We start from the raw sequence: 15,400 nt of genomic DNA, 5'->3' as shown, positions 1-15,400 counted from the left end.
GCAGGCTTCATCACAGACCACTTGAACATGAGTACTTCCTGGAACTTCTTCTGAGTGTTTTCCTTTCTTGTGCAATAAAAGAGTCTACCCTGCCACCTACTGGCCAGTGCGGTAAAACAAAGCTGGACGCAGTAATTCTATAATACAGTACATAGTTTACCACAACTGTTAATGCTACACGGACCTACGACAAAGGCTACAGCATCGATTCTGCATGAAAGTATAAAGCAGGCTTTACATGTAGTTTAGCTAGCTTTAAGGAACCCAAACACTTCTGTTGGTGTAACTTTACTCTATTCAAGCTAGGGTTGGTAGTCATGGAAAACTAGCATGAATTTGAATGTAGCATTTCCTCAGGACTCCATCTAACCCTTCCCCCCCTCCCATCGGAGCTCCTCCAAAACGACGCCCCCGCTCACATGCACGAGCGAGCGCCGCTCATTCACGACCATATGATGGTGACTGATTCAAAACCGGTCCTCAGCACATGGTTTGTGTTTTGCACTACTTCAACTCATGTCTCACTCAGCGGTAAGAAAACACCAAAACATTCTCAAACACAATCAAACATGAAATGTGCGCTCTGCAGGAGGCGGGCAGAACGGCAGGACAGGATTTGATTGGTTTCATCATTTGGCTCCTGATGGTAAGGATTGGTTGGTGTTTTCCCAGGTTTACTCCGGCTGTAGATAGCAGCTTTTTTTTACCTCTTTTTAAGAACACATTATGTATTGATTACCATCAGGACATAAAGATCATTTTAACCAGTAGAACAAAAAGTGGATCTAAATCTGATTACCAACCCCAGCTTTAATTCTTGCTGCCGAAGGTTGCACACACACCAATAAATTGCCTCTCACAAGGCAAATAGCCAAATAGAATGATGTATTAAATTTTTCTATACAACATCATTTCGGGTCCTTTTGTCTTGCCCCTATCAAGTACCCCCTACTACAGTTCACTAGCATGAATTTGAATGTAGCATTTCCTCAGGACTCTGTCTAACCCCTCCCCCACTTCCCTCGGAGCTCCTCCAAAACGACGCCCCCGCTCACATGCACGAACGAGCGCCGCTCATTCACGACCATATGATGGTGACTGATTCAAAACCGGTCCTCAGCACATGGTTTGTGTTTTGCACTACGTCAACTCATGTCTCACTCAGCGGTAAGAAAACACCAAAACATTCTCATAGTGAAAGTTAAAAACACAAACAAACATGAAATGTACGCTCTGCAGGAGGCGGGCAGAACGGCAGGACAGGATTTGATTGGTTTCATCATTTGGCTCCTGATGGCAGGGATTGGTTGGTGTTTTCCCAGGTTTACTCCGGCTGTAGATAGCAGGGTTTTTTTTACCTCTTTTTTTAAGAACACATTATGTATTGATTACCATCAGGACATAAAGATCATTTTAACCAGTAGAACAAAAAGTGGATCTAAATCTTATTCAGCCCTTTACCTCACTGTCTGAAGGCTCATTGTTTTTTGCACTATTCACAGACACAGCGTCCACGTGTTTTCTGAATGCAGTGCACTGATCAGTCATTCGGGTCTATGATGTACGAGTCAACTTGACTTTTGCTTAGTACACTGATACACTGTCTTTTTGTAGTTTACCATTATTCACATAGAAGATAGACACATATTAGCTCCACATGCTTCTGAAACAACTAAAGCAGTTACAATAAGCTGTGTTGAAAATGATCAGATTTATTGCAGAGCTAAGATATAAATAACACTTGGAAGGAACCTGATTAAGAACCGTAAGAGGGGCTATGAAGAAATAGCAACATTTGTCTTGTACAAAAATAATAGAGGAGGGTGAATAACTAATTATTGCATGACTTTCAGGTTGAGCTTAAAGGGTTAGAGGGAATGAAACCACCTAGAATACTTTAGTTTTCTTCTGCTGCTGATAGTTCAATGTTTCGTATGTTTCATGCTTCATTTTCCTCTTTCCATGCCTTTTATTGGTTTAATTCATCAAGCATGATTGACATAAAAGCTAAGCATTAGTTCTCAAAGTATCTTGCTCTCTATTTCTCCCAGCTCTTGGTATTTTCTCTCTAGCCCCTACATTTCTTTCATTTAATCCCTCTCATCCCCCCCCCTCTCCCCTACAGACAGAAGGGACCCCGGCAGGCCGCTCCAGTTCAGCCTGGAGGAGCCGATGATGTTTTAATTGTCACTTCTTGTTAAGGCGGTCATGACATTCACGTGGGGACAGAGGGGAAGCGTTTCGCGTAATCAGAGGAAATGGAGAGAGATAGAGAGAGAGAGAGAAAGGAGAGAGAGAAGGAGAGAGAGAGATGGCACCCATTCAGCTCCTAAGAGTGGTATTTGGCTCTGAGCAGTGTGCCTCTTTCCCCCCCTACCCTCTCTCTCACCCCGCCGGGGCTTGATCTGATTTGACAAGCGCAACGCTGTCATCTTGAGTTTGTCCAATTTGAAATTCTAATTAATGAACTCGGCGCCACTTTGTGTTTTGTCGTTGTTGTTGTCTTCCTCCTCTTCTTCTTCTCCTTCCTTCCAAGGCCAGTTTGTCTTTTACTTGTCTTTCTTTACCCTTCCCTCCTTCCTCTCTCCTCTGGTCTTCTTTGGAGGCGCTACGACTGCAGAGGCCGCCGGCCGCATTGGGTGGGATTGTGGTCTCACACCATAGCAGATGATATCAGTGGCTTTGGGTCACCCAATTAGATTCAAGCTGTGTGTTTGCGTGTGTGTGTCCTTGTGCGTATCATGAGAGTGCATTGCATTTGTTCATATGTGTGTGTGTCTAGCTGTCTCTGTTGAGTTTTTCTCAGAATCCTAATGAGGAAGCAGAGAGATCAGTGATGGCTGCGGACTGCTGATGCTGAAGGGCAGAGAAGTGGTCAGTCTCTCTTTCCAAAAATTCACACGTTCAGTGTCTGCTTAGAGGAAAACTCCATCCTAATGATCTTCAACACTTTTCATCTCACATTGGTCCACCACTAATCAGTATATGCCCATCACGGCTATAATCTCATGGCATAATGAAGACGTTCAGACTTCAGGTGTTGATGGAACTAAGACTTCTTTCCAAAGATACTAAATGACTTTTTACATAACATAAGGAGCTCACATTGAAATAAAGCGAGCATAACGTTAGCTCAGGGAGGCCACGAAGTCAAGCTCAGCCCACAGCCTGCTCAGCTGATCTTAATGCCAGCCCATATCAGCTGACAGCTCAGCCGATTACATTCTACGCATCCAATTCTATTTAAACTGCTGACACTACGCCTGCCTACACTTCCTGTTTTCCTGCTTCCTCCACAAACCACTCCTCCTTTTTAGGCTGCGTCTGATTCACCAGTGTCATAGATATTGTTACTGCCTGACAATGCCTGCTCTGTTCTGTACCCCAGTAGGTCTTTGCTGCTGCTCTCTCTGCACATGAAAGGGAGGGATGATGCGCTCTCCCTTCCTCATGCTTTGGTACTCCACGTATGAAGTTGGAATGGCAGGGAGCTGTCAGAACCAGAGCCATACTGCCAAATATAACAAACAAACATGTACTTAATAAATCCCCATGAAGGAACTTCAAGTTTTACATTGTGGTGTTTTTTTGATCATGCTACACACAGTTTTTTGTACATACACTCGTACACAAACATGCTATGGACACGCAGAGATGAGAGAGCGATGTCAGAGTGAGAAGGCTGCCATCAACCAGTGCCAAACAAGCAGTATGGGGTTTTGTACCTTGCTCATGGGCACCTAAGCAAACCAGCACCTCTCCAGCCATTGCTCCAATTGCCAAACTTGGTCCATACCGTGACTTAAACAGGCGGTTCCTCAGCCAAGTCCCGATGGACTGAGCCACTGACGCCCCAAAATATGGAAATGCTTCACACAATTTGGGTGTCATCAACTTAATGCATGCAAATAATATTTTTCTTTGACCAGATTGGTCCTGACTGAAACATATTAATTACAAAATACTTCCACTGGGGTCGCCCTGGGTGCCCCGGCGGTACCTGTTTGCTTCCGGTCTGGGTCCTTGGCTTGTCCCCTGGCCTGGGTCTCCCGCGGCACGTTGGGTCCTTCGGTCTGACTGCTCTCGCGGCCCGGGTGCCGGGCCGAACCGCTCAGCTGATCTGACCCAAGTGGTTTCATCTGCACCAGTGGTGGTCTTGTTACACAAATAGAACACAGCACGGCAGCAACCCTCTGCGACCCAAGCTTCAGTAATGATTGTGGACACTAAGGGTTGCTTAATCATTAGTATCACCGCACGGTGTTTTTGGTGTCATGGTGAGATGGTCCCTCTCCATCTAAGTGTGTTAGGTCTCTCTCTCACCTAGGTGTGCACGCCCTCTTTTACAGAACATGATATTAGCTGCCAATAAAAGATAGGCCAGAGTTCTAAGAGGGATGGTGATGGTCTCATGCACACAGTCACAAGCACAGAAGAAAAAGGTTTTCTTTCTTTTCTTTTGCTGCAAGAATAAATTGCATTAATATTTGACAGTTTGTGACAAACATGACACAAACTAGAAATGTATATGCAGACAAGAGAAAAAAAAGAAAGAAAAAAAAAATACTTCCACTGAGTATATCTGATAAATCATTACTGATAAGATTGGAAATCTATCAAAAGCATTACACCAACTCTATGTATAATACTATATCACATAAAGTCAAAGCAAACATGATTTGACCTTTCTTTAAGGCACCTTGGAATCTCGATTTGCCACATATTTAGTCATAGCCTGCATTTTTGTCTTTTTAAACTGTGGTGACTACTGCTGTAATTTCTTAAGAAGAGTACAAATACCATAACACTATATTTACTGAGGTAATAAATCAAAGGAGTTGAGGGTCATTTTCTCACTAGCTGTCAAACACTGGGCCTTCTCTTTGCAGTGGTTACAATGAATCCCCCCGTGCATGTCTTTAAATTACTTTAATCCAAGCAGAATGATCTTTCCATAAAAATGTAACTTACAAGTGAATCATTTCTGGACTGCAGGGTTGCCAGAAAAATGGTGTTTGAGTACAGATCATCCAAGTGTCTGGAACTTTGGAAGATTCAACATCACTCTTCCCTCATTGTTGTTTTGATGACATTTTGTTTATACTTGTTACACCATTTATTAACTTCCATGTGTTATCCGTCTTTCACACATTTATCTAGCCCTCCTTTGCTTCTCCATGCCAGGCTTTCTTGGATGAAACCCCTCCCCAACCTCTCCACAATCCAGTCCACTTTCAATGAAAGTGAAGCAGAGAGCGATACACCACCGTCATGTCTTTGTTCACCAGCGGATGGTGCTAGCAGCCTACAAACTGTACACCTCAGCGCAGCTCTGGTGCACAGACACAGAGATGAAAATAGGGAAAATGAAGAGGGAGTATGTGGAGTGAGTGAGTTTTGGAGGCCTGCCAATCATGATGAAAAGCCACTGCAGAACTAATCTATTTCCATGCCCGTCCTAATCCACCACCACAACTATGGCATCATTTAATCACAAAATCATCACCACCATCACCATCATCCTCCTCCTCTCCCTCGCTCCCCTCCCCCTGCGCTGCATTAATAAAAATGTATTTTTTGTAAATAAGAGCTCGTGATTAAGAGCAGATTAGTGCGCGCCTTCAGACGGACAGACAGACAGACCGTGATGGGTTTTGTTAACACGGGAGTAACACTGGGTGTCAGTTGTGTGTGTCTGACATTACATCAACGTTATCCTCCTGCCGCTCATGTTATTGCTCTTGGCTTAGAGTTTTAGGGGACTTTTTAACAGCAGTATTGCTTAAGAGCTTAGAGTAAATGGATGGATAGATAGATGGATGGATGAAGATCAAGCACACACACACACACACTCTCACACACACACACAGAGGGATCAGTGTCACTCACACAGCTTCAACACCAAAGCCTGATTTGCTTTGTGGTAAAAGCTGTTTTATTTCTCATCAGTGTTGTAATGGAGATGCTCGGCTGTCATAGCACACTTGAAGTCTCATTTTGTGCCGAAGAAGAGGAAAGTCAGCCATTTTGCTCGTCTGGTGTTTATCTTAAATTGCAACAGAATTTATTACACATATTTTTAAAGGCCAGTTTTGGGGAACTGGATGAATACAGGACATATTTTCAGATTTCAAAACTGTGACCTTGAGATTCATTGACTTCAATGAACACCACACACTTTTTCCAAGATTTTTAACCCTCTGTTACGGCTATGTTAACATCTTTGGTTACTGTTTTTGTCCTTATGGATAAAAGATGATATTCCTTTTAATGCCATATCAGCCTTTTACCCCTCCAAGTATCTAAAAATCTAAAAGCTTAATAGGGACTTCACAACTGGGTTTAAAAACTGGAGGAGGTGTGACATCTTTCTTGTTCTGAATTTTTCCTATTCCAAATATGAAAAAGGAGAAGGGACGTGTGTTACCTTATTTTAAAAATTTCATTGGAATTCATTGCATCTGGCAAAACACAGAATTACTGTGCAGCGAAGTGTTCTGCATCATAACGACTGGAAACAGAAGATGTTGGCTATATTCAGTCAGCAGAATGTATTATTTTGGTATAATTAATAATAACCAGGCAGAGAAAATAAAAGATTTACACAAATGTATCATGATACATTCATTTTTTACTGTAATACTACTGGTTTTGGGGCATTGGTGGCCTAATGGTCTAAGTGCCCCACATACAAAGGCTATATAGTCTTCATCTCAGAGGTCGCTGGTTCAACTCCCAGCTATGACAATTTCCTGCATGTCTTCCCCCTCTGTCTGCTCCCCATGTTTTCTGTCTCTCTTCAGCTGTCCTATCTAATAATAATAATGGCCATAAGTATTTCAAAATAAAAAGAGAAAAAAACAACTACTTCCTGTTAACTGGAAATTAACTTTGTAACAATAGGTAACAAGTTGATGTAGCTTTTCTATTGGATTGGAAACCATGACACCATAAGATCAATTTAGGGGAATGAACCCCTAAGTTGTATTTAAAGCTTCAGTGAGACTTTTTAGCTGGTTTTCAAATGACTGAAATTAATATTGTGACCTCTTCATGAAAGCAAATGTGACCATAATTGAAGATATGTTATGATATGTTTTAAATGCTTTAAAAATATATATTTTATTTGCCTCCATAAAGTTATATTTGGCGATATGGCTCTGTTCTATGAGTCCCCTGCCCTTCCATGTGCATACGTGGAATGACAAGGCAAATCATGTCCAACTACAAGATACAGAAACGGTCTTTGTTTACATTTTCCAAACCAAAAAATATTGATGAGGGGTGCATTTGAGTTTTAAACGAAAGTAGCATGACATTCAAAATTTTTTTTGAAAAAAATAATTTGTCATAATTTTGCTACTAAATCATCCATGTATGCATATGAGAAAAATGTTCCAACATTTTAAGGTTTAAATTAGAGCCAACTGTCATGAGAAGTTTGGATCCTGCTGCATTTTTCTTCATGTTGGTAACATCAGAGTGGGCCTTTGAAAAGTAAGCATAAGGTTTTGTCACACCCCCTTTCCCACCCCAATACTTTCATACAATCCCTCCATTACTGAACAAGATCAGCACCCTCTTCCTATCTGGTGCCACAAACCAAGCAAGCAGATTTTTTATAAAATTAGACAAGATGACTCACATTATAAAATGCAGAGCTGCCAATCCTCCTGCCAATGGTGTAGTTAATTCGTAATCATTGTAGCAATGTCTCAGATTTGATATGGTGATGATTTATTTTTAAATTGCCAATAGAGAAAACAGTTTAATATAAAATCTGTATTTTCTGTTGCTTTCAGTCCGTGTGGATGCAGCGTGTACTTTATTCACAGGTGGGCGCATTTTGTCTTGGAATGCAGGACACCTACTTATTATTCAGTGAGGTACTGAATACTTGTTTGTGTGTGTATGTCTGTGTGTGTGTGTGTGTGTGTGTGTATCAGAAAGAGACGTTGGTCCTGACGGTGAGTAATGTTCTCCAGGCCTGGCGGCTGGCACTGCTCTGTCTCCCCGCAGGTGGGAGTGAGTCACACACACACACACACACACACACACACACACACACACACACACATGCGCGGACTCACTCTAACGCACACACATATGCAGTGCCACCCATTTCATGCTGACCACCTCTGTGTGCCAGCCCAGTGACCATAGCAGCCAACTGGCCAATGAACAACTGTCTGTCTGTCTGTAAAGTAACAGCACATACCAGCACAGCAGCTAGAGTGACTCTCTCTCTCTCTCTCTCTCTCTCTCTCTCTCTCTCTCTCTCTCTCTCTCTCTCTCTCTCTCTCTCTCTTTCTAACACACAAACACACACAGTCATTCTCTCTTATTACTCACACAAGTCTGACACATTCCTGTCAAATGCCAGCTCACATTAAGGTGGAGAGAAGGTAACTTTCTCTCTCCTCTGTTTATTCTCTCAGTCTGTCTTTATGGCTCTCTCAAAATTCAAATCCATGCGTCTTTACTTCTGGAATAATTAAAGTTAACAGCTCTAAATTGAGGCATTATTGTGATTGCCCAGGTACAATAATTACAGCACATTTAATTGTAACAAATACAAGCTCGATTATAAAATCTCCAGCTGCAAAAAGCGACCTGCTCTCATCTCCTATGGCTTTAAATTGAGGGATTAACTAACTGATCTTATTCTACATGTTTCAAAGGGGCTTTAAAGTGCTTTATTATTGAACTGAATCTACATTATCACATTCAAAATGTTGACAGCTAGCTATAAAATGCATAAATGAATTATGCTGGAGGGGTTTAAGTGCACGAAAAGATGTTCCATCTTTATCAGCACTCATCTAAACATCTGTCCCTCCATGATGCACTGACCCCTATCTCATCAGCACTCACATTATGATCGTCCGGTTCATTATTCCCCTCTCTTATAGTGCAGTATATTTATACAAGTGCAATATTTGGTGCAAGCTGCTTTGATTTAGTGTGCAAAATATTCTACTGTGCAATAAACATTTTATTCTCTGCAAAATGCTTTATCTACCGTGCAAAACACAATATTTTCTGTGCAATATCATAAATCAAATGTCATGAAATGTGGCTGGTCTTCAGACATTCCAGTTGAATCTAATGTGTCACATGTTTTTGCAAAGGAAAAAACTATTGTTCGCGCAGGGACTTCCTTCTTATTATGAAATAGTAATAGTAAACGGTGACATTATAACACAAACTGGTGGCTCTGTTCGTCACCTGTGAGTCCTGGCTTCAAAATAAATTATGCAAATGTGTGTGCAAGTGTGTGTCTGAGAGAGAAAGACGGAGAGAGAGAGTGGATGACAGAGAGAGTGAGTAACAGAAGCGTCCTTTTCCATCATTTGCTAATCAGATATCATAATTTGCTCCGGCAGAATATTGAAATATGTCTGCAGGTATTTGTATCACTCCATCATGGTAGAGTAAATGATGATGTGACAGGCATGGATAACCCAGCAGACGTGACATGACAGTGTGTGTGTGTGTGTGGCCGTGTGTGTGTGTGCGTCTAAGTGTGTTTTAATGATGTTCTGAGAAACTGGCGATGTATGGTCGCCTCTGAGCGCGGATAAAACAGTTAAACACAGTAATTGCCATTTACTCTCAGCTGTGCTCGTGCTCCCATGGGAGAGCTCAGCACAAAGTGTGCAGTGCACACGAACACACACCCACACATGAACATACATACACGTCTTACTTTAGAGGATCAGATTTTCTAAGGGAACTCTTCTGTCCTGCTTTTAAAAGGTTTGGTCCTGAGCATACATGCAGCTGCCTCCCCACCATATGTGTGTCCATATGAGGGGTCTTGCAATCATCATCAATATTACACTCTGCCCTGGGGCAGCTGGAGGGTTCTGGGTTGCTTTACTCTGCTCTCTGATTCTGTATCTCTTAAAATAAGAATAAGGGGACAGTAACTTACTTTTTTTCACCCTCCATTCATTCCTTCAACAAATCCCTTGATTGTCTCCAGACTGTACAGAACTCAGCTACCAGGGTTTTAACCAGAACCAAAGAATATGACCATATCTCTCCAGTTTAAGCTTCCTTGCTCTGGCTCCCTGTATGTTTTAGAATTGATTTTAAGATTTTACTGATTACTGTTAAAGCTCTACATGCTGCAGACCTTTTAGTACCTTATGAGATGACGCATGCATTGAGATCCTTGGGCAGAGGTTTATTGTGCATTCCTAATACAAAAATGAAAAGGAAAGGGGACCAGGCGTTCGAAGTGAGGGGTCAGACTCTCTGGAACCATCTGCCCGAGGAGATCAGGTCTGCTGAGTCAGTGAGCTCTTTTAAATCCCTTATTAAAACATACTTTTATCAGAGAGCCTTTCTGGATTTTATCTGAATTTTATTTTATTTTATTTTATTTCATTATCTTATTTTAACCGTCTTAAGAAATGTATTTAAAAATAATTCTATTCCTTTAGACTTCTGTTAGGGTTATTTCATGTCTTTTAAAATATGTTATATTTCTTTATCTTGCCTTGTGTGTTTTTATGAACTGCCTGTTTTATTTTGCTGCCCATGTGAACCACTTTGTAACTCGGTTTTGAAAAGTGCTCTACAAATAAAATGATTATTTTTATTGTTATCATTATTCCTCAACCTCCATTGTGGCCTTCTTTGGATATACCATGAATTTCTGCAAAATATTTCTTTGTGTGTTCTGTGTGTGAGTAGGAGAAAGAGTGAGAAACAGAGAGGTGTGTGTTGTCTGATGTATAAATTAAGAGCACACAACTTCTCCTTCAGGTTCCTGAAACAACAGAGCAGTCACCCGCCTGCCAAGAACGAATGTGGGGTGCAGGGAGGGACATAAATGACCCATTGTGAGTGAGTGTGAGTTTGAGTGTGTGTGTTTTTGCCTTTGTACATGTCTCTAAATGAGTGCAAAACCTATGTGCATGTGTGTGTCCATACTCGTACTCACGTGTGCACAAAGAGAAAGATTTTGGATGTGTTTAAACACATGTATTGATGTGAAGCATGTGTCTGTATGTGTCCTGTGATTAGGTGATCTTTATATTCCCCACAGAGGAATAAAGAGAGTACTTCCTCTGAAAAAAAATAGAAACCCACAAAGGGTCCTTTGACAAGCCAGTGTGCAAGTATGTGTGTGTTTTTGGGCTGAGGGGGGTTGGCGGTGCTGATCTTGGACCCCCTGAACTCCTCTCAGCTGTGACCCACTGCTAGTGAGGCTTGACAAGACCTTGTGTGTGTATGTAAAGACAACATTACACAAGCTGGCAAGGCAAGAGTCAACTTTTATGTTGACACCAGCATGCTTTCTAATGACTGACTATTGATGATTCAGTTTGCATATTTAAGGTATTAATATTGTCTCAAACAGATTAACTGCTTTACAACTATAACTACATTTTAGGATTTAAGTTAATTTGCTCTTTAGATTGAAGTATGGTCCTTCTCCCTCTGCTTCTTATTCAAAATGATTAAGTAGCTTGCTTCCAGTGGTGTTCAGGAACCAAGTAAATCTAGTTGACTGCTGTATTTCTGTAATTTTTTGAGTATTTGTACTTCACTTTAGTTTAGTTTTTGGGGAAACATTACTTTTACATTTCTTGTTTGGAAGACAAATATTGTGCTTTTGACACCACTGCTTTTCAGATAACATTGGGTGTATTCAGGGCGGTATGGCTGTAAACTTTGGGGTGGTTAAGGTTCTAAGTGACTCCACCACCTGATGAGTTTCTGTCTTTTATCTAAAATCCAACCAAAATACAATAAACTGTGTTTGTGTAGTTCTGTGTGTAGTCTGTGTAAGTGGGGTTGCCATACCTCTGTTTTGCACATGTCCAAATGAGAACCAAAAATTCAAAATAGGGGACTTCCTGTTGGTTTTACAACACTTGTCCAAGAGACTTATTTGTAGAACTCAACGAGATAAATAAGCCAACCAGAGGACATCTTTCTAGATTAAACCTTTTGCAGGGGCTGGATTTTTGAAAACTTTTGATGTGGCTAAAGCAAGCGGCAACCTCCGGTCTAAAAATATGAGTCAATGCAGAAGTGTTAAAGGTGACATATCATGCAAAATGGACTTTTTAATGGTTCTCTACCTGAAATATGTTTCCCTGGCATGTCTACAAACCCCCCGAGAATGAAAAGAATCCATTCTGCCCCTGTTCTGATTTCTCCACCTTTCTGTAAATGTGTGTGAAACGAGCCGTTTCAGACTTCAGTGTTTTTGTTACGTAACAACAATATCCGGTCTGTCACGGAGTCAGAGCTCGGAGCTTGTTCAGCCCATAGACTGTATAAAATAATACTGAATCCCTCCTCTGTTTTTCATTACCTGCACAAATGTGTGCTAACAAGGAGCTTAGGAGGGAGGCATGCTAGTTGTAGGCTGTCTTAATAAACACAAAGGTCGGTTTTACTCCCCACGTCTGCAGATTTGAAGATCTAGTGGATGATTTTTATTTATCATGGATAAGTGCTAGCGCTAGTTAGCATAGCCACATAGCTACATGTTCGTAGCTGTGTACCAAGACACACGTCTACATACTGACAAATAAAACAACAAGAAACACTAAATCTGTGACCAATCCTTCAGAAAGGTCCTGCTGCAGGCGCCTCTCCGTCAGGATCAGATTCTGGATCAGATTCAGAGGGTTGAAGTAACGTGATCTCTGAGCAGCCGTGTATATTCAGCCAACATGTAAACATTAGATCAACGTGCAGGACAGCCGAGGCACATCCACTTCCTGAGGGGGCGTGGTCAGAGAGAAAACAGACTGTTCTGAGGAGGACTGAAGAAGAGGGTTTTTCAGGCAGACCAAAATCTGATTTCAAAGTATTTTTTTGAGCATAAACTTTAAAGACATGTTTTGGGGACCTCTTAGACCAATATATATTGATGAAAAAAGCGTGATATGTCACCTTTAAAAGCTGCAGTTCATCGAGGATCCGCTTGAGGCTGGCTCCGGAAGTACCGGAAGTCACATACACATGAATGGGAAAAAGCTGATCTTTGCAGCATTAATAAACATGTTTACAGCCTGGTACAAAAGATGAGTGTAGTCTGAATAGCTAATTCTCGATGTCCTCTCACTGTGAGGGGGGTGAATTTTTTTCTAATGCAGCAATTTCGAAGATATTGAGATTACTAGTCTTCCAATGAGAGGCACAGCTGCCTGTGGGAACACTGCAGCTGTTGGCTAGGAGGCACAAATCCCGCCTCTTTACCTCACACTGGCTCGACAGAAGCAAGATGGCTGCCGCAGCCGATTGGTCTCAAAACAGCTCTTCAGAAACAGATGGGTGACGTCACGGATACTACGTCCATTTTTTTTACAGTCTATGGGCTAAAGCAGACATTTAGCCACGCCCACTGACCAAAACTTTATAAACATCTTATTAATTCACTGGGCCCCTGTGTACCACATTTGGTGACTCTACAGATTACATGCCTACTTCCTGTTGGATTGCCGGCAACAGCGTTTGGCATGGACTCATGTGCTATTTGAGGTAGTATGGGGAAAGTCGTAGGATGTACTCAAGGAATGTCGACAGGAATTGGGGAATCCAGATAGGATTGAATTTAAGCAAAATGTAGGAATCTTTACCAATATTAGAGTCAGAATCAGCTTTACTGATACCCAGGTATGTTGGGTTACAAGTATGAAACATTAAACTAATATAAAAGCTTTCACAAGAAGATAATATCGGCTACAATTTAAAGAATAATATATGTTGAAATGAAAACACTTATTTACACAACTGATAACCTGCCCTTATTGGTGGATGAGCTCTTTTAACTCTAACGTTCCACTAAGCGTCTTTCAGCTCTTGATTTGTTTTTGAAGTACTTCATTTTACTGAAGCTGGTTTTCACTTAGGAGCTGGTGAAGACCAATTCAGAGCTAAAAGGAAAGGACATTATGGTCCAACACTCCTGAGGCGTTTGAAAAATGATAAGTAATAAAAGATAGTGTTTATTGTTGCCTGCTGGATGATAGTCTAGGAAATGGTTAGCAAACATTACCCATAGAATCTAATCATACTTCTCCTCATGTCTTTACACGGAGGCTACATCAACATATATTTAAGTGCCCCATGTCATTGTGACTAGTTTTCATGCTCCAACTCAGATTATTGCAACAATATGACACACTGTATGTGTATTGTCATTGAGACTGGCTAAAACTCACTTTTGTGGAAGCCAGCAGGTGGAAGCAGCTAGCTACAAGCTAGCATCAAGCTCAGTTTCCTCTGTTGTCCTAATGTAATGCTACCAATCAGACCAATCACAGTTATTCAATCAATCAATCAATCAATCTTTGTATAGTGCCAAATCACAACAAATATTATCTCAAGACTCTTTTACAAACATAGGAGGTCTAGACCACTCTATATCAAATTATGAACAGAGACCCAACTTCAAGACAGGATAAGACTCAGTCTGACCCCACCTTAATCCACCATGAGCATTGCACATCGCAGTATTTAGCTAGTTACAGTGGAGAGGACAAACTTCCTTTTAACAGGCAGAAACCTCCAGCAGGACCAGACTCATGTTAGACCAGACTCATGTTAGACAGACATCATTTTTTCATGCCTCGACTGAGTTGGGTCTGGAAAGACAGATAGAGGGGAGTAAGAGAGAGAAGTGATAGTGATGAGACAAGTAGTAGAAGCTGTTGCCGATGGAGTCCAGCACATCCGTATCAGCTGGAGTCCAGATCGTCCACAGCAGGAGGACATCTACGGCAGCTCAGAGGAACCTACGAGACAAGGGAGCTCAGGGACTCCAGAAAGGTCTATGGTTAGTAACTTTAATGGGACAGGGAGGGTTTAAGTAAGTGATGAGGGGGTTGGGGGGAAGGGGGTGAGCTAGGATCCCAGTGTGTCAGTGTGTCAGTTCCCCCGGCAGTCTAGGCCTATAGCAGCATGACAAAAGCTGGTCCATTGAGGTCCATACTGATTTAACAGAAGCTCTGAGGATCAGGTTTAAAAGCTGCAAATATGGCGTCACGATGGCTAAAAAACATTTTATCCTTCAAGTCAAACCATAATGACAGAAGAATCAACACGTCTGAGAACCCACATTCACTCTTCTTATGTTTAAAGGGTTTTTGTTTGTTCTGGATTTAACACTATTCTCTCATAAGTTGGGGATTTGATGTTCTTCTTTGCTGGTACACCACCATGGCAATCACAGCCATGGGCATATTTATACAAAGCAGTCTGAACCAAGACGGTTTGAATGTTGGATGGTGAATGTGTCTGTTTTGGACAAACAAGACTCTTTCTCTCTTCTTCATCTTCTTACATCGTCTGTCTTTCTGTTGCTTCTCTCTCTCACCTTGCTGTCAAAGTATACTACCATGTTATCATTACAAACTTAGATATCTAT

Source organism: Notolabrus celidotus, chromosome 21 (genome assembly GCF_009762535.1).
Source record: "Notolabrus celidotus isolate fNotCel1 chromosome 21, fNotCel1.pri, whole genome shotgun sequence".
Taxonomy (NCBI): domain Eukaryota; kingdom Metazoa; phylum Chordata; class Actinopteri; order Labriformes; family Labridae; genus Notolabrus; species Notolabrus celidotus.
Note: the sequence above shows the minus strand (reverse complement) of the source record.